Below are 24100 nucleotides of genomic sequence, written 5' to 3'. Positions count from 1 at the left end.
CAATGCTTATGGCAGTTCTATTGGTAATAATTTCAAACTAGAAACAAACTAATGTCCATCTATCTTAGGGTAGCCAAATAAATTGTGGTATATTTTACACAATGGACACATTCACACAGAAAACTAAAGAACAAGAATGGACAATCTACAACTACAAGAATAAGAAAGATGAATCTCACGAACAAAATGCTGAGCAAAATAAGCCAATTACAAAAGACTTCACGGTGCATGATTCTCTCGATCTCAAGTTCAATCCAGGAAGCTACCTACCTGTTAGAGGTTAGTGTGGTGTCCACTTGAGAAGGTGAAGGAACAGATGGAAGGGGACAGGTGTCAGTCTGAGTCCTCCAGGGGGCAGGAGCCGAGGTAGATTAGGGGTGAGATAGGTTTATTGAGAAGTAACAACTGAGATTTAGAAGTCAAATGGAAGCCTGACTGGGAAGTGGAAGCCATTATACCCTATGCTGATCTGACATCTGTGAAAGGAAACAGACGTGAGCAAGAAGAGCCTCAAAGTCAAATGCGGATTTGTGAAAGTCTCGTCCAATCCAAGGGGAAACTCTCCAAAAAGATTACCACACGGAGGAGATCTACATCAGGCACAAATGGTCAGGCCATAGTAACCACCTGTGTGCTCAGCGACTAGCTTAAGCTGCCACAGAAAAGTGACGGCCAGCTCACTGCACTCTTGGCAGATGAAGACAAGTGTTTTCTCACAGAGAGATGGGAGCGACACTTCCATGGCCGCCACGGGTGGAAGGGGGACTTCCGAGCTGCCAAAAATGTAGCTTTCTTCACCCCACTTCGGTTTATTACTCAAGTGAGCTCACCTTGTGAAAACTTTTTGAGCCCTAAGCTCATGATGTGGGTATTTTCTATAGTATATTATACTTTAATAAAATGATTTGCTAAAAACTACTCTAATCTCTTAATGTTTGGCATAATATTTTATTCTTACTTGGGCCAGTTCTGGCTTTCGGCCTGTTTTTGTTCAGCTCTCGGGCGGAAAATGGTTTTTAAATTTGTAAAAGATTGTAAAACGCACCCTTCTCCCCTACGCACACAGAAATCATCACAGCCTAAAATATTTACTCTCTGACCTTCTACAGAAAGAGTTTTTCCACCTCTGCTTTTGCAATGGTTCTTCTAGAACTAACATGTCATGTGGTGAGAAAAAAATTTTTTTTTTTCTGGATGGAGAGGTGGCATGAGAGGCGATGTCCATTGGACACACCTGAAGTTGACCAGTGCACCTGGTGATCTGGTGACCTGGTGAGGCAGGTGGGGTTGCCAACATGTCCCAGCATGGAATGGTGTCTAATAGAGGCAGCAGAAGAATCTAAAGTTCAGCATATCTTTACTTTTTTGTCTCAAGTAAAACTATTTATTATTAGATATTATTGCAGTATGTTCATTTTTGTTCTATTCTTTTTATCTGTATATACACATAAAACTATGTCTACAATAAAGGTAATTAAAAACAGCAAAATTATTTCTAGTTTTTGGGATGACAAATAATTTAAAAAAGCTTCCTTAGAACTTCTTAGTTACATGATTTATATGAAATGTGACCATCACATGCTGAAAACAATAAAACAATAAAATCTATTTATTTTTAAAAATAAAATAAAATTCTAAGTAGATTGCATAGTTTGATATCACCCCCACTTCACACACACACACACACACACACACACACACACACACACACAGTGTAATGTAATAAGATATGGCACCTATTTGGTTATTTTGCTAAATGCTGCATTTCTTAGTCCTAGAGATCCACAGGAAACAGCAACATATGATGATGAACTAGCATAATGTGATTTACAAGAAACTGGTTCATCAAATATTGGGCTTGGTGTGTTGTTTTCTCAGCAAGGAAGAAATAAATAAGGAGGAATCACATGAATTCTGGAAGTTCCCACAAACCACAGATGCGTCTCTCACTTCAGAAGCACAGTTAATCTTAACCCAACACCATGTGATTCTTTCTTGCCAAATATCTTTTGATCTGTATGCTCCTTGTTGAAACAACCAGAATTATAAAAACTTTAGTAAAGCCACATGTAAGGGGACATTTCCTATGACATTCTGTGACCTCATATACGTGAGACTTTACCATTGACTTGACAGAACTCTAATTCTCTAGTTCTTACTTCCTCTTCCAACCCTCTTTTCCTTCCAAAGAGTAGGGCCCGTTAGAAAAAAAATACTAACCACAGACAGAGTCAAAGTCTTGTATTAAAATCTTTCTGCCTATCCTTGACAAAATTAGTTACTTGCACTGAGTCTCCACTCCTCGTTTGTAAAAAGAAGTGAAAGGGGATTCGGATGAGTTTTCTACTGCTGTGTAACCAATGACCTACCTTAAACATAGGGACTTCAACACACAACAAATTTAATATTTCTTGTTTTCTGTGTATCACACAGGACTGCTCAGGATCTCACCGGGCTGAAACTCAGCTGTCAGCTGGGTCTCTGGTTGCCATCTGTGGCTCAGGGTCCTTTTCAGAGTGCAAGGGCCGTTGGCAGAATTCCTGTCCTTTCTGGTGTTGAACTGACACCCTCATTCTCCTACCAGCTGCAGGTGTGGGACCAGTCTTACCACCTGGAAGATGGCCACATTCCTTGCCACGCGGTCCCGCCATCTGCAAAACCAGCACTGGAGAAACCTCTCACACAAAACCTATTGTTTCTCATCTCTGACTTCTGTGTCTGACCCGCAAACCCAGACTTAAAGGGTTCTTGTGATTAGATCCGACCCACCCAGACAGTCTTTCTTTCTTCAAGTCAGTAGTGTCACCTAACGTAATGTAATTACAGAAGTAAACCCTATGAGATTCACAGTCCCAAGAGCAATGTATAAAAATATTCAAGTATGGGGATCTTGGAGGCCATTTCAGATTTTTGCTTACCGCAGGATTCTTTTAAGGGTGAAATAAAATAACACGCAAAAACACTTACCTGAATACCTGGCTCTTAATAGGGGCCTACTAAATTGTGATTTATTCTGAATATATGTGGAGGGACTAGTCAGTAGTAGTGAACTACTGGTAGTTATCTACTCAGTTGAACATGAGAAATGACCATTTTGTAGATTAAAAATAGTAATGTCTTAACAATTTCACCTGGTTCTATTTACTGTATCTGCTTAATATTATATTTCACAAAGCATTGAAGAAACACCTCTCTATTGATTTTTCATCGGTAATTCATTCTCTTCTTTCATTCATTCATTGGTTCATAAGTCTGGCCTGGAATGTAATACTTAGGACGTACTAGCCACGGGCAGAGCAATTCAGAACATCTGGAAAGGAACAAGACAGCATCTCCAACCCTCAAAACTTTAGGATCTAATGGGTCTGAGTCCTCATAGATTTTAACAGTGCAGTTGATACTAAACAAAGCTGCTTCTGACAAAGCTAAAAGAAGCAACACATATAGCTGTTTCATGTGTCTAACCTCACATTGTTTATAATCGTATGACAAAAACAAATGGAGAAGATAAATTTAGAAGAAACTCGGTACTACACAGGCTCTGTGACAAATGGAGTTTACAGTGTTGGCAAGCAGCCCCCAAGGTTTTTCAGTGCTCGCCGGCATCCTGCTTTGGAAATACCTTTCTTAGTTTCCCAGCAACAGTTCAGATACGACAAACAATTCTAGTGTCTCCTTTTTTGGCTTCAAATAAAATAGCATAAGCATATTTAAACATCTAGCTTCTTCTGGCTTCTAAAATCCTCTCCGGCATAAGCACTTAATTCATGGCTCTGTTCACCTTGCTAAAGTCTCCCAAGGAAAGTTTTCCAAACTTGCCTGGAAATTGAAAAGTTTCCTTTGTAATGTGACTCAGAATTCCGTCCTTTCCCCATTCATTCTTCAGAATGCAGGCAATTACTGCTGCAGGGGCAGGTTCCTTTTCTGTCCTGCTGACTGACGGCTCCTCGGTTGAGTTACACTGTGATAGAAAGACAATTCCCGAGTCATTTTTAAATCTGTTGTGTTGATACAATGAAAATGATAAAAGATACTATAGAACATATCTTTGACACAATCTAGTCGAATCCCTCTTACACTCTGAACTCTTACTGTAATGTCCATATGCAGCTGACACTCAGTGTCTCCTCAAACACGGAGATTAAAGGGAATTCACAAGCAGAGAAGCATTGCTCACATATTTTGTTCTTGACTTCCAAGTGGAAAAAAAAAACCTGTGCATTACAACTACATCACTGCTGAATTTCTGGCATTTGGACTGGCAAGAAGAGACTCCCCCATTCTCCCCATATACACACACACATTAGATTAAATTCTGGATTTAATTAGCCATGGACACAAATAATTAACAGAAGCAATATGGACCACACAAGTGAGACACAGATGTAATTTATCTTGATGTGACTTTCCCTGGCCCTCCAGTTCACTAAAAAGACAGAAACGGATAATACTTTGAACAGTGTAGGATAATGCCTTATCTAAGAAAACAGTCTACTTTTTTTTATACCAGGAGGCCTTTATACTCAGGATTTACAATATACTGTATTATAACATATAAGAGTGATACCTCCTTCCTCCCCCCAGAACCTGAGACTATGCTAAGTTTCTTGGAAAAGCGGGAATTAAGGTTGCAAATAGAATTAAGGTTGCTAATACTTGACTTTAAGGAGCCCAATGTGATCACAGGGGTCTCTTAAAATGAGGAGGGAGTCATAAGAGGAGGTCAGAGTGATATGATGTGAGAAGAAATTCAGCCAGATTTTTCTGGTTTTGAAGTTGGAAAAAGAGGGTCATTAGCCAGGGAAAGTAGGTGGCCTTTAGAATCTGTGAGAATATTCTCCCCTAGAGCCTTGAGAAAGAAATGAAGCCCTACAACACCTTGATTTTAGTCCAGTGAGTAGCTTTTAACAGTGACTTGATTTTAACTCTTTTTGACTTCTGACTTTCAGAATTGCAAGCTAACATATTTGTGTTCTTCTAAGTCACTGATTTTGCAGTAATTTATTAGAGCAGCAAACCAAAAGCAACGACTCTTTAGTTAGGCTGGTTTTAGGCTCTGGAATAAGGATTCATATGAAAATGTTTTATTAGCAAGTGTTCCCAGAAAAAAAAAAATTGTTTAGCGGTGGAGGGAAGTGACATCAGCAAGGAAAGGAAGCCACTCAAGGGAACCATTCCAAGCTAAGTCCATGGGACTTTGGCTTAGTTCCACTGGGGAGCTCTGGAGACAGTGTGGGTGACTTCTCCAAGTCATCCTAAATTAAATGTCCACGGGACTGAGTTCCTAATTCTCTTCTGCCTGGACATTGCTTCCTCACTGCCCATGGTGGTGACGCTATAGGATTCAACTCCCAGGTATTTTTAGATCTCTATGCAAGTAGGAAAGTGGGATCTGAAGGTCTGAGGGCACTTGCCTACCAAGAGACTCAGTGGCTAGCTCTGAGAAGTAACAGAGCTCATGTATGGGAAATAATAGACACCTGACTGGAGATGGGTTGAGTGACACAGCGTCTGCCACAGTTGTCAATGCCTTAGGCATTGGACTACCCTACGCATTTCCACTCATATGAACGTTCACACAAATTAGATTTTTCTGTGTTTTTGTATCAAAGTCTTCATATACAAGGCCACGTAACAATCAGGGAAAGAAAGCAGAATCCGTGCTCAGAAAGATCTAATCATCATGAAACAGCTTGAGTCCCTACTGTGTTTCAGAAACAATTCTGAGTATCTAAGATTTATCTCACATTTCCTAGACTTCAGTGGGCATACAAATTTTAGATAGATAGATAATCATATTGGGTGAGAATAAAACTTTAGATAGATAATCATATTGGGTGAGAATAAAATTTTAGATAGATAGATAATCATATTGGGTGAGAATAATCGCATTTTATATTATCTGTCATTGTCCTGCTAGTATACAACTATAGAACTCCAAATTTGTAAGAATCACCCCTGCCCGTCCCCACAGCCCCAACTTTTCTTTATTAACTATCTATAAGTGGATCTGTTTCTGGGAGAATTAGCTTTCCTACATAACTTTTGTAAGTCGCCATTTACCTTGAATGGATATTGGCTTTAAGATGATATGTTCAAAACTGATCGTTTTCCCCTTTAAATTTGCTGTTTTGTCCTATGTCTTCCTTTATTGATGTCGCCACTATTATTCTGGACTTGTATGTTAAATGTATTAAGCTTGGATTTCTTCTCCAGAGTCAACTTTGTCACTAAGTCTTGTGATATCTCAGCTGTGTTCCCCATGTCCCCAACTCCTGACACAATTTTTGTTTATGCTGCCGTCACAGCCTAGTGTAGTGAGTCCAGTCTGCAATGAATCCTTTTCCACAGTGCCAGAAATGTTTCCAAAATACTGTTTAGCACTTTCCACATGAAGGGTCAAAAGCCCTGATATATCTCTATTTACTAAACGTTTTTCTATTTGATGCTACCCTGTTTGTGTCCTTTTTTTTTTTTTTTAATTTAAATTCAAGTTAGTTAACATACAGTGTAGTCCTGTTTGTGTTCTTTACAGCCTTTCCAACATTTAAAATTATATATATTCTATGTTTCCTGATTTATTTTCTATTTCTTCAATTAAACTTCCCAAGGGCAAGTAAGCTTCCCAAGGGCAAGAACTAGACCTTTATGTTCTCTGCATATCTGGTACCTATTAGAGGCTACCAGAAGGTAAAGGCAAATAGAAGGTACTCAATAAATACTTGACATAATGGAGAAAGGAAGTAAGGGTGAAATGGGAGGGGGGAATTGTTCTGGTTTTCTCACTGACCACACCTCCTGCTTCTTTCCTTCTCCACCTTCGCCTCACACACATACTCCAGGATAACTCTCTGCCTTTTCTTATACTCTACTTCCTCTGTCAGATGTTTCCCTGTTGTCCTTCCAAATCATCAACTCACAGGTCAAGTCTTGTCTCATCTCAGCTTTTCCTGATTTCTGCACCCATGCTCCTTCTAACAGACGCGTTTCTCACACTTAACTCCCTGGTGGTTTCTATCTGCACAATTCTGAGCACCTGGTTACATATTTTCTTATGCTGTCATATAATTGTCTTAGCGTTTGGTATCGTTTCCGCAAATAGGCGAGATCCTTCAATGTTCAGCCTCTACCTCTCAAATGCACACTCCCTTCTTTCCCTGCTTTGTTCTGCGTTATTTTCATCTACTTTGACCAGGCTGCCTACTCTCTAGCTTCCCAGTAAATTCAGTAATGGAAGGAATTCATGGAAAGGGAGAGGGAGAGAAAAACACAGGACACTTCTGTTTTTCAGCAGCCATTCTTGCAGGTGCTACACTTTATCCATGGCTCCAGCTCCTGTCAGGTAGCATCTGACATGGGTTTGTCCTCTCACCAGATACCCCAGTTCCTGGGTTCTGATAATATCATGTCTTTCTGTTGGTTCCCTATCCATTAGGAAGGTAAAGACTTCCTGCTGACTAATCTCTGGGTTACCCCAACCTGACTTGGTTTGGCTTCTCAGTTCTTCCATTGCGTCTATCAGCAACTCCCTGCATCGAGTTTCTTCATTTGAAAGACTTAAAATGGTTTCTTTTGTCCCAGCAGGACACTGACTGATATACCTTCTTAACCAGGATAAATTGTAAATCCTGTTTTATAGGATTAGAAATTGCCCTACCTTCTTCCACAGCTGGTTATATGAAAATTGCTTATGCATATGGATTATTCTCTATGAGCTCCACATGTTTACATCAGGAACAATCACCTGGAAAATACTCCACCGTTCTTTATAAACAAGAGTCAAACAGGAATCCCTATTGCATTTGAGACAGTGATTTTGTTTTCTATAGAGCTCACCTAAACTGCCTAGATTTTACGTTCTCTGCATTTAACATTACACATAAAATAAGCCTTCTTCTTTCTCTTTTTATTTTGCGTACTGAGACACATCCTAGATGACTATAAGAAGTGTTAGCTAAGACTCTAAAGATAAGAAACCATTGTTAAATTATAACTAAAGTTGCAGTCTCTGCTTTCAAGCATAACAAGTGTAAACTGTGTATCCGTTAATAGACAAGATGTAATTAAATTATCTTATTCTCCTCACTGGAAATGAAACAACTTCAAAGCTTACCAGCACACATGCCTTTTAAATATTATGTTGTTGTTGTTCAATGTATTATTTTATGTTATTATTTATTTTTTTATTTATATTCAAGTTAGTTAATATACAGTGTGGTTTTGGTTTCAGGAGTAGAACCCAATGATTTATCTCTTACATATAATACCCGGTGCTCATCCTGAAAAGTGCCCTCCTTAATGCCCATCACCCATTTTCCCCACCCCCATAAAGCCTCAGTTTGTTCTCTGTATTTAAGAATCTCCTGTGGTTTGAAAACTGTACTTTTTTCTTACTTCATCCTACCACTGGCTGAATCACATTATCATATTTTCCAGTGTATTCTACTTTTTTCAACTCAACAAATGACCATATTCCAGAAAATTAAATGTGAAGTTTTTTTGTTTCTTTGTTTTTTGTTTTTTATCAGAATAAAAGGCGGCACCAAGGCGGCTTATTCAATTAAGTGTCCAATTCTCGATCTCATCTCAGGTCATGATCTCATGGTTCATGTTATTGAGTCCCACCACAGGCTTTGTGCTGACAGCACGGAGCCTGCTAAGGATTCACTCTCTCCCTCTCTCTGCCCTCCCCTTGCTCTCTAAATAAATAAATAAATAAATAAGCTCTTAAAAAGTGTGCATTGTTCATGCCTATCTGAGTATAAAACAGAACTGTAAAATTTCGACACAAAGGCTCTAGGTCTAGAAGGACTGGATAGCGTAGTGGAATGGTACTAAATCCAGTGCTGTTCGAGACATGAAATGTGGTTTTAAGAAAGTCAGTGAAATGGGTTGTTTCCTTCTGTTTCCTCATCCTCAACATTCAGAGCTGGACAGACTGATCTGTTAAGACTCTTGAGCTAAAGAAAGAAATTGATACAAACAAATAAAAACCAGAATCAGGTGGTACTTCTTTCGATACTAGTAAAAGACCAATCACAAATCTTTTGTGCATTGAAGGACTGTAGAGATCGAAGCTCATACCAGGAGGCTCCAAGAACACATTTGTAATCATTGAGCCAGTTCCTTTATGGACGATTGAACGTTGAATAGATTGAGAAATAATCTTTTTTTGTGGCAAGAGGTAAGCAAGTTTATAACATTCAAGACTGAAAATATAGGTTTAGTTAATGGTATTATATCATTTTAAAGCTATAAAGAGACCTTGGAAAACTCCATGCAGAGTTTTCTACCCTTTTCAAGGAAATCATTTTCCCATTGGAAAATCATTTGAAAGCTATGCATTTTTCTAATAAAAACCAAACAAACACAAACCTATGTAATGAGAAAATTGCACATATAATTTTGGGGCATATATAGACCTGCTGAAGTGATCTTTGTGACCCATGATCAAGCCATCTCCATTATTTAACAGGTAAGAAATTTGGTACTCAAAGAATTTAAACAGATACTCCAGAGACAGCAAGATACTTATAGTGAAAACTATACAAAAATACACATCCCTTACTCAATTACACTATTTCAAACTACTTACTTGGCTAGCAAATGTTAACAATTAATATTATTGATAAAATATTGATAGTTATTGTGCTACTTAATGTTATTGATTTAAAAAGGAAAAGAACATACTATTTGAACCAAGTGGTGAAATGTCCAAGAGATAGGATTAAAAGATATATATATTAATGAAAGGCTTGAAGCAGGTGTGAGAAAAGCTAGTAGAGAATGTATCTGGCACTTTCCCGGTAAGATTAGTATAACTCAGAGAGTTATCTATCAAAAGAGCAGATAAGAAAATAAAAGTTAATTTCAAAATAAGTTCTCAAGTTTTTGTTTAAATTAATTGAATATCATGATGAGACTCCACAACCATACTTCTTTAGTTCCTCTGTCCTCATGTGTAAACTCTAACCCTCCCTGGCTTTGACTCCCCCTGGCAATGAAGTGGAGAGACCCCTTGTTGATTGTTGGGTCCTGCCTCTTGTCCTCTCTCTCCTTTTCCTCCTGCATCACAAAAGCATATCAGTGCAGGAGCTACTTGGGATTCCAAGAGAGGGTAAGAAACAGCATGTGAAGTCAATATCACATTTAGCAAGGAGGGGTTATGGGAAAGACCAAGAATATTCATTATTTATCATTGCATTTGTTTCTGTGGATTTGAGTTACCATCTGGAGTCATTCCCTTAGCCCACTTGAGCTGTGTTCTCTCCCACCTCCTTTTCACTGTTAATGGCAAATATATTTCATCTCTATAGGTCATAGGCTCAATAATTCATTATACATATATTGATTTGTTTTATACAATTGGTTTTTAAAATAGTTAAGAGAAGACAAAAAATAAACATTTGCACTCTTTCATAATCACACAATAACCTTTACAAATGTTCTTTGTTTTTTTGTTTTTGTATGGATTTGAAAATATAAGATCCTGTGCTTTTAGCCTGAAAGACTTCTTTTAGTATTTCTCAAAGGTAGATCTATGAATAATATATTCTTTCACTTTTAGCTTATCTCTTAATGTCTTTTTCCTACTCTCTCGTTTGAAATGATTCAGAATTTTCTGAATATTGGTTTCTTGGTTAGCAGTTTCTTTTTTGAGCACATTGGATTTGCTATCCCACTGTCTTCTGGCCTCCCTCGTTTCTGAGAGAATTTACCTGTTTACTTTATTGGAGTTCCCTTGCAATGATGACTCATTTTTTTCTTGCTCCTGTAAGATTTCTTCCTTGCTTTGGCTTTCAGCATTTTTACTGTGACTTGTAGATCCCTTTGCATTTATCCTATGGAGTTTACCGATGTGGAGATTAATGTTTGCTTTGATGTACCTTGATGTATAGATCAATGTTTTCTAAGAAATTTGGCACATTTTCAACTATTATTTCTTCAATACTTTTGTTTTTCTCTTTCCTCTGCTTCTGGTATTCACATGATTGTGGTTTGGTATACTTAGTAGGGTCTCATTTCTCTGAGTGTCTGTTTATTTGTCTTCATTTTTTTTCTTTCTGCTCTTCAGATTGCATAATCTCTATCAACCTACTTTCAAGTTTGCTAATTATCCCTCCTACTAGTTCACATCTACTGTTGAGCCCCTCCAATGAATTTATCATTTCAGTTATTGAAATTTTCAACTCTAGAATTTTCATTTGGTTCTTTTTTTTTAAATAATTTTTATCTCCTTATTGATACTGTCTGTCTGTTGCAACATTGTCATAATAATCTTTCTTCACTTTGAGCATATTAGTAATAGTTACTTTGAAGTGAAGTCTTTATTAAAGCTGACATTTAGTCATTCACACAATCTGCTTTTTCCCCAATGTATGGATCGTATCTTCTTGTTTCTTTGCGTGTCTCATACTTTTTTGTTGGAAATGACATTATGGGTAATGTATTGCAGCAATTCAGGTACTGGTCCCCCCCTTCCAAGGATTGTCATTGCTGTTGCTTTTCTACTTGTTTAATGACTGGCTGGACTATTTTAGCAAAGTGTATCACCCACGCCATGCCACTCCCACCCACTACTTGAATAGCCCACAGTCACAGCCTTGAATAGCCCACAGTGACCCTGGTATGATAGGGTTTTGGCAGGACTCTCTCTGGTCTCTTTCTGTGCCCACACCTAGCTGAAGCTACAATAATTGTCAGCTAATTGTTTTATTATTTTCAACAATGTCCTGGGGCAAGAAAGTTCAACAGACTGATCCAATCAAATTTGGGCTCCTTTGAAGGGATAGCTCCTAGGCCATTGTTTGAGATTTGTTCTAGCCCAAGGAGTGCTCCTCCCAGCTGTCTCTTTCCCTGACTCTCTTTGGCAAACTAGCTAGCCAACACTATTGCCTATGTCCCCACTGACTCTACCAATCTTTTAGCCATTGTTTGGCACCACAACTCCTACTGATTTTGAAAGCAACCTTTAGGCTTGAATTTCTCCACACTCTGTCGCAAATGAAGTCAGTTCCTTTGGGAAGAGATTCAAAGTTCTGTAATATATATCCTGAATCTCTCTGTAGGCAAAATATATTAGTGATAACTCTGGAGCTAGGTATGGTACGATGGTTAAGTCTCTCGTCTCTCTCTGAGACATTTGCTTTAGTACCTGAGTGCTGAGTGTAAAGGGGCAGATAGCCTCAGGTCTTCTCAGCTTGTCTTTCTCAGCATGGTAAACCAAGAAAAAGCAAGCCTCAGGATTCTCGGTGATGCTGTACACAAGGTAGAGTCTCTGTTCCATGAGTGAGAGCAGAGTGGAAGAAAGGAGCCCCACTTGTCAGTCATACTGACCCAGAACTTAGCCTGAGCAACAGATAGCTGGGAGCAGGTTGAGAAATGCGGTTGTCCTGCTCCTTCTGGGAAATTGCCCTCTGACTTGGAACTAGGATGAGAGGGAGCCCTGGGTTCTTAGCTATACAAACCTAGACTGGATTTTCCACGTGGCTGAGACGGGAGAACAAAGGAGGGAGTGGGTCTTCATTCACATACCACCAACTCTCACTGTTCTTGCCAAACTGTAGTAGATTTTCTTGAATAAACACTTCTTCATTTACATCCCTTTACAGGTTGATTTTTGATATTTTTCATTAGTTTTTCAGGGAAGCATATCCACAGAGCTCTTCATACTAGTATCCTACTTGAGGTAGAGCTTGCATATTACCTTCTTTTATCTTTGAATATTTTGAAATACTTTGAAAAAAATTCTGTGAATTTAAGTATTATTATCTTGATTTTATAAAGAAATTGTTCTTATTTCCCATCGCAATTCATTGGTGAGCAAGGATTTGAATAGAGTCCTTAAAAATACAGATTTCAAAGCTCCTTCTCTTAATATATAATACTAACTAGTTTAATAACAAAGAGGGGGTATAGAAGAGAAATAATTACATCAGAAAAATTCTAGACAACTTACTTGTGATTTTGAAGTACATAGGCTTATCAGAACAGGTACCTTCGAGAGCAGGTGCCCTGTGTTATTTTATATTGTGAGGGCTGAGGGAGTGTTTTGTAATAGAGATTATTTAATAGGTTTATTGCTGAGTTAATACAAAAATGAATTATGGTGGGGGAAACTTTAATGGATTTGTTGTTTCATTTTTAATTTCAGTTGATCATTTTGAGATAATATATGATAATTTTGTAGATTATGAGGAAAAATTCTATGTAGAAACACTGGAGGTAAATAGCCTAAAGGAGTCTATATTGGCAAAGATAAATCAAGTCGAAGAGCAATTAAATCATTAGGAGCATTCATAGGCTTTACATCAACTTCTGACACTTCAAGACAAAAGAATACACAAATAAATAAGCAACCAGCTCATGAACACTATGTAACCTCTATGTAACCACTTCGACATAGGTTACTTCTTATTTTTTGCAAATTTTCATGAAAAGTTTAAAGTAGATAGTGATATTAAATTAATAAATGATTATTTTACTTAATGTTAATGGTTTTAGATAATTATATATCTATGAAAATTATTTCAGATAAGTATACTCTTAGATAAGTATATATCCTATATAATTATGATCAGCATTATACTGTAAATATTCTGTCCTATTTGTTGTATATATTTAAATTTTTATAAAGTATATTTTAAGTAATATATCCAAATAGCTATAATAAATATTTGTTTTTACCTTAAGTATTTAAGTTTTAATTTATTTTGAGTCATATTTTTAAAGTATGAAAGTTTTTAATTTTCTTGTTTTTAAAAACTATATGGATGAAGCCTATACATTTAGCAATTTATGGTAAATGGCATCCTACAATCTAATGGCAGTTACTAAAATTACTGCCATAATACTTAGGATAGCGTTTGCCCAAATGTGATACTCAGACTATCTGCAAAAGAAATTTCTAAAGTCCTTCTTACACATGTGCATCCTTTGGATCTACCCCACAGCGTTCCAAACAGAATCTCTGGCAATGTGGCTCAAGAATCTAGGTTGTTTTGTTTTGTTTTTGTGTATTTGTTTTATTTTAGAGAAGGAGAGATTGAGTGTGAGTGAGAAGGGGAAAAGGGACTGAAGGAAAGAGAGAATCCTAAGCAGGCTCCACTCTTAGCGGGGTTCAATACCACGACTCTGGGATCATGACCTAAGTGGAAATCATATCAAAAGTAGGATGCTCAACCAAATGAGTCACCCAGGCACTCCCTCCCCTTTTTTTAGGAATCTAGTTTTTTATTATGCATTCCCCAGATGATTCGTAAGCACACAAATATTTGAGAACTATGGATCAAACAAATCAAATTCTAATAGACATACTTGAAACATCCAACCTATTCTCAATATATCAAACACTAACCTGGGATAAAGCAAAGAACCTTTGAAGAAGACACTAGAGCAATCAGAGGCGAAGGGATGAAAGGACTGTTCAGTGATGAAAAGTTTCTTTGCCAATATTTAGAGTTAATATGTAAAAAACTGTAAGTCCGACAGAAGAGACATGGAAAATGTTTATTTGGGATAAATAAGTTGCAAGCCACATATACAATCAGAACAAATTTAAAAAATATGTTTAGTCTTGTGTGTGAACGAGCATAATTATAGTCCCTCAGTCTTGGTATATGATAGGGCAGTTTAAGTTTGATATTTCCTTCTTTTGACGGTAGACCTCTAAAGGGATGAAAAGTATAGAAGATGATTTCTTCTTTTTTACGTTAGGTTAAATGGGTAATGGTATATTGAAGAATTAGAACTTCATCAAAGGTCATTTAAAGCAAAGCGCTGTAATTATTCACTTTTTATGGATACTAATTATGTTTTCGCTCATGCTTTTCAGTATTTCAAAATGAAATTGCTGTACACTTTCATGCCAAAACATCTTTACAGAAGTTGTTACAGATTATTTCCAATACCTTTTGCTCAGCCATTTGGCGTCTTCACTATTCAGGCAACAATGTTCATATGGTAATAGTTAAATTTGTTTTTCACTAGGGCCCTCTCAACCAAATTTTTCATTTGTAGCTTGCACGTGCTGAACTCTAGAAAGTGTTTTAATTATTTTATTTGAACGTGGGTATTTCTAATTCAATTGATCTCAGATATGTTGCCAATTTTTTTTATTTTTTTTTCTACTGGAAGAGTAGGCCTTACTGTACAAATTTAAGATTCCTTTGATTTTATTTTTTAGATTTCAGTTAGTCAGGCAGGCTTAGGTTTGAATTCCAACTCTACTTTTTCCTAGCTGTGTGACATTATGAGAGTGTTAACCTCTCTGAAACTCACTTCATTCATCTCTAAAATGCAGTAACACTCACTGTGCAGTATAGACAAGATTAAGGAAGTTGGTAGAGATAATGTGCAGAGCAGAGTAAAATGGCACATACTAATTGGTTGTTATTGCTGCCTAACAAATTACCCCAAAATTATGAGAGCAAACATTTTACTTTGTTCTTCATGTATTGGTTATATATTTGAGTAAAGCTTGGCTGGGCTATTTACTCTAAAGTTCTGATACTATTGCACTCAGATGTTGGCTGGGACTACAATCATCTGAAAGTCTAAATGGGCTGGATGTCAAAAATGGCTCGCTCAAATGCTGACACTTGGAGTTGACTGTAGGCTGAAAGCTTAGCTGCACCATTGCTGGAGTGTCTACCTGTGTCTTCTCCAGCATACAAATATCAAGATAATTAGATGTACTCCCTGGTTTCTGACTTCTCCCAGAGCAAACTTCCCAAGAGAGCCAGTTGAAAGATTCATGATCTTTTCTGATCTGACCTTGAAGTTACATAGTTACATCTAGTACATTATCTTAATTACAAGAGTCACTGGGAGAAAACCAGGAATTCCCTGGGAATTACAAGATTCAATGGGAGGGAACTTTAGACCCCAAATTTTGATGAGCAGATATGCAAACAACTTTTTTTAAACCACCACATAATCCTATAGATTTGAGATATGAATAGTCCATGTAATTTTGTTAACTTTCTCTTAAGTTTTTATATTTTTTTTATACCAGGAGTATATAATATATTGGTTATATATAGAGAGAGAGATGGGTAGCTATAGATAGTTTACTTGTTATTATACATGTACCTTACATGTTATATATATATATATTTTATATGTGTATATTTTATACATAAATTCTCCAAACATCTACATCAATCAATCAATCAATCAATTGATAGATAGATAGGTGTAGACATTAGGAAAATTCAACTACAATTGTCAGGTTTTAAAATAGATTATTAACGAACAAACATGAAAATATACTCAACATCACTCATCATCAGGGAAATGTTAATCAAAACTACAATGAAACATTTCCTCGCATCTGTTAAAATGGTTAAATTCAAGAAGATAAGAAGCAACAAATGTTGGTCAGGATGTGGAGAAAAAAGAACCCTCATGCACTGTTGGTGGGAATGTAAATTTGTATAGTCACTGTGGAAAACAGTATGGAAGTTCTTTAAAAAATTAAAAATAGACTTACCATATGATCCAATAATTCCACTAGGCACTCCCATGTTAATTGCACTCCCAATAAGATATATGCACTCCCATGTTAATTGCAGCATTGTTTATAGTAGTAATACAAGGAAGCAACATAAGTGTCCATCAATAGACAGATGGATAAGGAAAATGTGGAATTTATACACAATGGAATATTATACAACCATAAAAAGGATGAGATCATGTCATTTGAGACAACATGGATGGACTTAGAGGTATTATGCTAAGTAAAATAGGTCACACTGAGAAAGACAGATGCCATATGATTCTACTCATAAATGGAATCTAAAACAATGAATAAACAAAAAGCAGAATTAAAACTATAAATACAGAGAACAAGCTGATGGTTGCCAGAGGGGAGGGGGTTTGGGCAAAATGGGTAAATGGAAGAGTGATATAGGTGTCCAGTTATGGAAGGAGCAACTTAAGGAAATAAAAGCAGAACATAAAGAATATAGTCAATGATATTGCAATAGCGACGTGATGAGATAGATGGTAACTATAATTGTGGTGAAGACATCATAATGTATAAACTTGTCAAATCACTAAATTGTACACCTGAAACTACTGTGATATTGTGCATCAACTAGATTCAAATAAAATAAATAGACCGATAAATAGATAAATAAATAGTGTTTCTTCCAGAGGATTAATTTTTTAACATAGGTGTGTAAATATAGGCAAAGACACTGACTACAAAATGTTTTAAAATTTATAGCAACCTAAGGGTTCTATAAATCCATATTCTGAAATAAAACAGAATACACAAAGAAATTGCAATTTTAGTCTATTCAGATACTGGTTGCCAAAAGAGCAAATTGAAAACATCTTGTAAGCATTCCTATCATATGCATGTTCTTTTGCTCAGTCATTTCATTGTTACATCCATGAAATTTTTCTGTTCAAGAGAATGAGTTCATATGTGAATGCTCAACTTTGATCCGTGCCCCAGTATTCTAATACCCTAATTCTCCATGAGATTGCTATGGTCATCGATAAACATACAGATTAAAAGCAAAGCTAAATAAGTTTCTAAGGACAAGTTCTTCATCAATGTGGTAAATTTCCAGATAGGAATTTGGCTTTCTTGCTTCCAGTGAATTAAAAATATAGGTATTCAGATCAGGAGTTTTTACCTGCGATAACAAATACCTTTGTGGCCAGAGCTGCCCATCACAAGCTGGGTATTACCAACCAAACCAAATGGTTCAGGGGGCATAATAGCAATCCTGTGTGTGAATGGGGAGAATGTTTCTTACAGGTTCAGACTTGAGCAGGTTCAGAAAGGACAAGCAAAATATATTCACAGACTTCCATGGAAGCCATCACTGTTGTACCAATGCCTTTCCTTCAAATCATATCTTCTAAAGGTTGACTCCTCTGGCATATGCTGAGATTTGCTACCCAGATCTCCCTTCAGGAATAAAGGACTCATTAACCCCACATACTGTGATAACCAGCCCTCAGCTGTCAGCCCTTTTTGGGATTGCCTCAGCTGAACAGAGCTTCCTTGCCTAAGATCTCTTCCTTTCTTGGGTAGCCTACATTCTGTGACCATTGATAAAGGATACAAAGAAAGGTCTGGTGCCTTTATCCAGCTCAGGACAGCTCTCAAGAGTCTTCTGGTCTTCAGCCTTCTCTTCAGGGCTATCTAAGGCATTCCACAGACACTGTCACAGCTCAATTTTCTTCCTGCCCAATCCTGCCCCCTCCCTTTTCCTTCCACAGATATTGTTCTCAAGAGCACACTCTAATAAATGTCTTGCATGTTAAATCTTGCATGTTAAACAGAGTCCGCTTCCTAGGAAACCCAACCTGAAACAATTATGACCAAATAACAGAGAAGGAAAACCTCAGGTCTGGTCCACAGATGGTAATACATAATACATTGGGACTAGCCAGAAATGTACTGCGGCCACACCACAGCCTCACTCAGAGGTGGCCCCAAAAGACTGTGGTTAAGGAGATTCTATCAATGTTAAAAAGTGTGAGCAGTACAGTTCATTGTTTACCATGTGTGGAAGGGATAGTTGAGTTATGGGAAAGTTGAGTTATGAGTATACATTTATTCCTGTGCCTGAGGGAACAATAATGAAAAATCAGAGGCAAGAAAGTCTGGAGAATAGACAAGTTGATGGAACAATGGAAGTGGACAGAGTATGCAAACGTTCATGGCTTACATTAATAGCTACTGAAGAGCATTCAACACAGAAAAGGAAATCAACAACTGACTGGACAAGATGATCCATCTTGTGTCAATCATCATATTTATTGAGCCGAGTGGGGCTGACACAATGAGTTATGAATGATGTGGCCATTGTGCCGGAGATAAAGACTACATATGGACTATACAGCATGGGCTCTGTCTCATCCAGAATGATCTAGCTGCTACCATTAGTGAATGCCCTATCACCAGTGGCAATGTAGCACCGTCATGGAGGAGAAGAGCCAATCACTTGATTTCAATTCCACTGCATTGGACTTTTTCCATCCTTTATCATCCTTACCAGAATTGACATCTGGGTTTTTCTTTTATGTCTACAGGGCAACTCCAGCACTACTATTAGAGTATTTGCCTAACGATGAACCATTGGCATGGTGTCACGTACAACATTGCCTCACACTAACAGGTATTGCTTTTTACATTTCAGATGTATCATACATGTTTATTGCAATTCACGATAAGATGAAACACAGCACACGCTCCTTGGCATTGAGGTCTGACTCACATCGTGAGCAGTCACAGTCTCATGGGCAGCTCTTTCTTCCCTCTGGGGCCAGAGTTAAGGCAGACTCCTCTTCTGAGTACTCTATAGAAGAAGCTTCTGTTTGGTCTGGAAACTGAATGACACATTTCTCTTATGTACCCAATGTCGTATTTCCCTCACTTTCACTTTCACTGGTGTCATTGAAACATTTGGTTCCATCATCTCATGCTGCCGGGAGATGGAGACACACCCTGTAGCAAATTGAACAGAGAAGGTGTCATCTGTGGTGCCCAGGTGAGTTCCTTTCACTGTGGAGAACTGCTCAAAACCCAAGACGTCTTCATAATAAGCTGCATGGGGATCGAGACAGAAAGGGGGAATCTAACATATTTGCTTCCAGCCCCTTGAAGCTAATGTTCTTAAACACAGGGTGTTGTTTTCTCCAGCTGCTCCAAGGCCCTCACAGCCCAGTTGTTGCTGAGGATTTTGGGTAACAACAGCCGCCATGTCTGAGCTCCAGCAGCAGCACGGACCTACCTCTCCTGACTGTCCTGAACCCTCACACGTGCTGTGCTGTGCCTACCTCATGGCCTGTATACACACTCTGCCCGCTCCCCTTTTGTGAAGTTTATTCTTTATTCAAAGTTTAAAAATGTACTGTGCTGCACTATTGCAAAAATTCATGGTTCAAAACATTTTGCAGCTAGTAAGATGGCAATAAAAAGTAGATTTTTAAAAAACTTTTTTTAAATTTTAGACAGAGGGATAGAGAGCAGAAGAGAGGGGCAGTGGGAAAGAGAGAGAGAGAGAGAGAGAGAGAGAGAGAGAGAGAGAATCTCAAACAGGCTTCATGCTCAGTACAGCCTAATGCAGGGCTCAATCCCATGACCCTGGGATCATGACCTGAGTAGAAATCAAGAGTCTGACACTCAACCAACTGAGCTACCCAGGTACCCCTCAAAAGTTGATTTTTAAACTCATTACTATCAATTATTCTTATAGTCCCTTGCAAATTCAGAATTTCAAATTGTATTTTCTTTTTCTAAATTGCCCACAGTACTCAAGGTGCCTGAAGCTAAAGCAGTTGTTGCAGAAAGAAGGAGAGTGAGGAGGAGATAGCAGACATCAAGGGATTTCCGTTTCTCTTTTGCTGCCCATGTACTTCAGGCCATCAGCCTGGCTCTATCTGTAATCAAATAAACAGCTCTGCACCAGTCTGGATGGCTTTCTTAGCCAAATTCCTTTTCCTGTGATCACTGTAAACAACCACAACTTTTGCATGGCACTTTGGATTTACCGAATAATTTGCAAAATGAATTTTGTTGCCTTAACAGGTTGCATCCACCACGAAATCATTATTTAAGTTAAATAGAAAACTGCACATGTATTTGTCATATACTTCCTTCTTCTCTCTGCTTCATCTTGAGAATAGACCCACTTTACCCCAAAAGAGGCAAAAGAATAGATATATATCCACAGAACACTTTAGACTTACCATGTACTATATCAGCTGAAGTCCGCTGAAGAGCGGACTATAGAATATAGTAGAGAGGTTTGGCAAAGGCACCAGCTACAGTAGCATCCTGTGAGGGGCAGTCCTCCAGAATGTGGTTTGTATTCTGAACGAATGGTTCATTTCTGGTTCTGTGCCCCCAGTTCATTGGATATACAAGTGTGGGAACCAAGGGTAGAAGTGGGGCTGGTACTTCTCACCATCACTCTTGGTGACACACTTTCAGAATGCATGCTTCTCATCACCATCCTTTACATTACGTCATCATTAGTTCTATTTCCCAGGGTGCACTGCGAGCATTCTAGTGTAGCTGGAGGTACAATTACCATCTGGTCGTGTTGGGCTCGTCATGCCAGGGAACCAATAAGCAAAGAGTTAACTCTACAGGGGATAAAAATTGACCTTAACAACCATGGGGGAGTTAGAATTGCTGCTACACCTTGGGGACAGGGAGGAATATATCTGAAAAAGAGGAGGCTCCCTGGGATGTCTTTTGATGCTTCAGCACTTAGTGGTAACTAAGAATCAGCAGGTACAGCAACCACAGCCCAACAAGGGCCAGGCGGCTAAGGCTTCAGGATAAAGGTCCCGAGTCGCTCCACTGGGCACACAGTTAGACCCTCCTACTAGTCAAATATAATGAAAATTCAAAATACATAGTGGAGGAAAGAAAATACTGATTATGGCTTTAGGATTTACATCCAAGCAGTGAGGATAACCTTCATTCAACTAACCTTTTATTAAATCCTCTCAAATTTGCCTACCACCTTAAAAGGGACTCTGTAATGGGAATGAGAGAAACTGAGAGGTAAAAGATATGGACTGTAGTAGATGTGCCTTGAACTCTGCCTCAAACCCTCTCCACATCCCACTCCAGGACTGCCGTGGTGACTTGTTCTTTGAAAGCTTCACCCAGATTTCCATAGGGGCAACCTGACAACATTTGACTGAGGCCTGTGGTAAGTATCTCTCAGTTTCTACCTGGGTATTTTGCTTTTTTTTTTTTTTTTTTTTTTTTTAACGTTTATTTACTTTAGAAAGAGAGACAGAGACAGAGCATGAGCGGGACAGGGGCAGAGAGAGAGGGAGACACAGAACCCAAAGCAGGTTCCCGGCTCCGAGCTGTCAGCACAGAGCCCAACGTGAGGCTTGAACCCACAAACCGTGATATCATGACCTGAGCCGAAGTCAGATGTTTAACCGACTGAGCCACCCAGGTGCCCCTGTTTGGTTTTGGTTTTGATGCACCTGTGTGGAAAGTATATAAGAACCTGTGCATCATTCAGAAGTGCAAAGGAGCATTAACGTGGTTTCCCTTGACCAGTGGGGGACAGAAGATAAAAGATGTGTCCACCATTTTGATACCCTAGTTAGTCACTTCTGAAACACATACATAAGGCTCTTTGGAAAAACGAAACAAAACAAAAACAAAAACAAAAACAAACAAAATACCACTTTGAGTACCACTGGTGTGGCCAACCTTGTAACTCATCCCTAAATTGGCTTTTCCTCCTTCCTGTTTAATCCTCCACATCTTGCTTTCCAGCATCATTTCCTTCTTGCCTTCCAGCAATTCATGAATATACTACCTGCACAAAAGCCTTTGCCTTAGAATCTGCCTTCAGAGAATGTCTAAGACAAGTGACTATTAAGAAACCTAATGTTATGGTAACCCAGAATGGAGGGATTTCTGAAACATGATAGTGTTACCCAATTTGAGGCATTATATTTCTACACAGGAACCTGGGAAACTCGTTTATTATATCAGGATTCACCTCACTTAAAGTATATTTGAAGCTTTCAGAAAACTAATTTATGGGGGCATTTTATCCTCATTGCATTTGATTCTAAGCCTGGAAACTATTCTGATAGCTAAGTTGTTTTAAAAATCCAGCACACGATGTAGCCAAGTCTAGAGGGATCTCAACCTGACACTCCCAGTTATGTCACTGGGATGTGCGCATGTAGGTCCAGAGACAATGCTTGGCTCGCCTTTAAACAAAGGGCAGTCTCCATGCTGTGGCAGATAGGCACTGACGCACTTCTTTTCTGATTTCAAAACACTTCCACTCATCTCTGGACATTTCTCAACACAGCTTGGGAATCTGGTGCCCTAAAAATGCAAGAAGCAAGATGAGTTTGAGGTTCACAGACATTGCTTCCAACTTTCCTCTGCGTGGCCCATTTTTTAAGCATTCCACATCAGTACGCAAATGTTTCCATGTTTTCTTTGAATAAACAAATTCTAAAACATCACAGGCTCTCTGCTGGCATAGTAGATTTAAAGATTAGACAAAACATATAATGCAAATGATTATCAACAAAGTTTAATCATTCAGCTTTTCAGATTTATCACAAATTCAACATTGTCATGCCTGAAAATTAAATCTGGTTATTTTTAAAATCTAAAATAATTAAAAAATGTTTCCTACGTACATATAACACCCTTACCAAGCAAATGTGGAGGGTGCTGAAAAAATTTTTTGGGCATTTTCAAATTAGATAGCAGTGATAACTATGTAAAGTTAATAATCAGAAGTTATATGCTATCTTCAAACATAAAATGTATCATTTAAAAATTACTGTATCCTTGACTAACCTGAATTTAAATGAATAATGATGGTGATGATAAAGACGATCATAGTTAGCACTTACTGAGTACTTTCTGTGTCCCAGCATTTTGCTAAGCACTTTACATCTATCATTCCATTTCATTCTCCAACAACTGTATCCAGTAAATTCTGATGTCACCCCCTTTGGTAGCCACAATTCCACAGGCACAGAGAGATTAAAAGGTTCCACAATAATAGCCAGCTTGGAAACCATGAAGCAGCAAGGAAAACCATTCAAAGAACCAAAATAGAGGGGAAAATCATTTCCTATCTCTGAGAATTGCAGTCATGACCATGTCTTTCAGTTTAGGGGAATGGGAGAAGAGTAAATGATCACTGATACTCCCTTAAAATAATTTTAGTTCTTATTATGGATCTATTGACAATACTGAAGAGTCACTTTAGAAACAGATTTAAAACAAAAATGAGAGGCACCTCAGTCTGTTAAGCATCTGACTTCGGTTCAGGTCATGATCTCACGGTCTGGGGGTTCGAGCCCCGCGTCAGGCCCTGTGCCGACAGCTCAGAGCCTGGAGCCTGTTTCAGACTCTGTGTCTCCCTCTCTCTCTGCCCCTCCCCCACTCACACTCTATCTCTCTCCTGCAAAAATAAACATTAAAAAAAAAATAAGTCACTATGTGATCAGTAACACTGAACAATTGAAAAGACCTTAAAAATACGTATTTCAGTTATGAAGATACTGTGGGACTTCACGCCCTATGGTTGTATCAAGAGCATCTGTTCTTAGGCTTTAG

General features: G+C 38.2%; 1 long non-coding RNA gene across 2 annotated transcripts in view; it reads left to right on the top strand.

Annotated features, from left to right (window-relative positions):
• Positions 1-21048: 21048 nt before the first annotated feature.
• The window catches only part of LOC122218112, a 70257-nt gene continuing 67205 nt past the window's right edge, over positions 21049-24100 (top strand). For both annotated transcript variants that reach the window (XR_006201873.1, XR_006201872.1), the window contains exon 1: positions 21049-21692. This is a non-coding gene — a long non-coding RNA (uncharacterized LOC122218112). The remainder of the gene's footprint in view (positions 21693-24100) is intronic.

Source organism: Panthera leo, chromosome B1 (assembly GCF_018350215.1).
Source record: "Panthera leo isolate Ple1 chromosome B1, P.leo_Ple1_pat1.1, whole genome shotgun sequence".
Taxonomy (NCBI): domain Eukaryota; kingdom Metazoa; phylum Chordata; class Mammalia; order Carnivora; family Felidae; genus Panthera; species Panthera leo.
The sequence above is the reverse complement of the archived record's forward strand: the minus strand, read 5'-3'. Positions and strand labels throughout refer to the sequence as shown.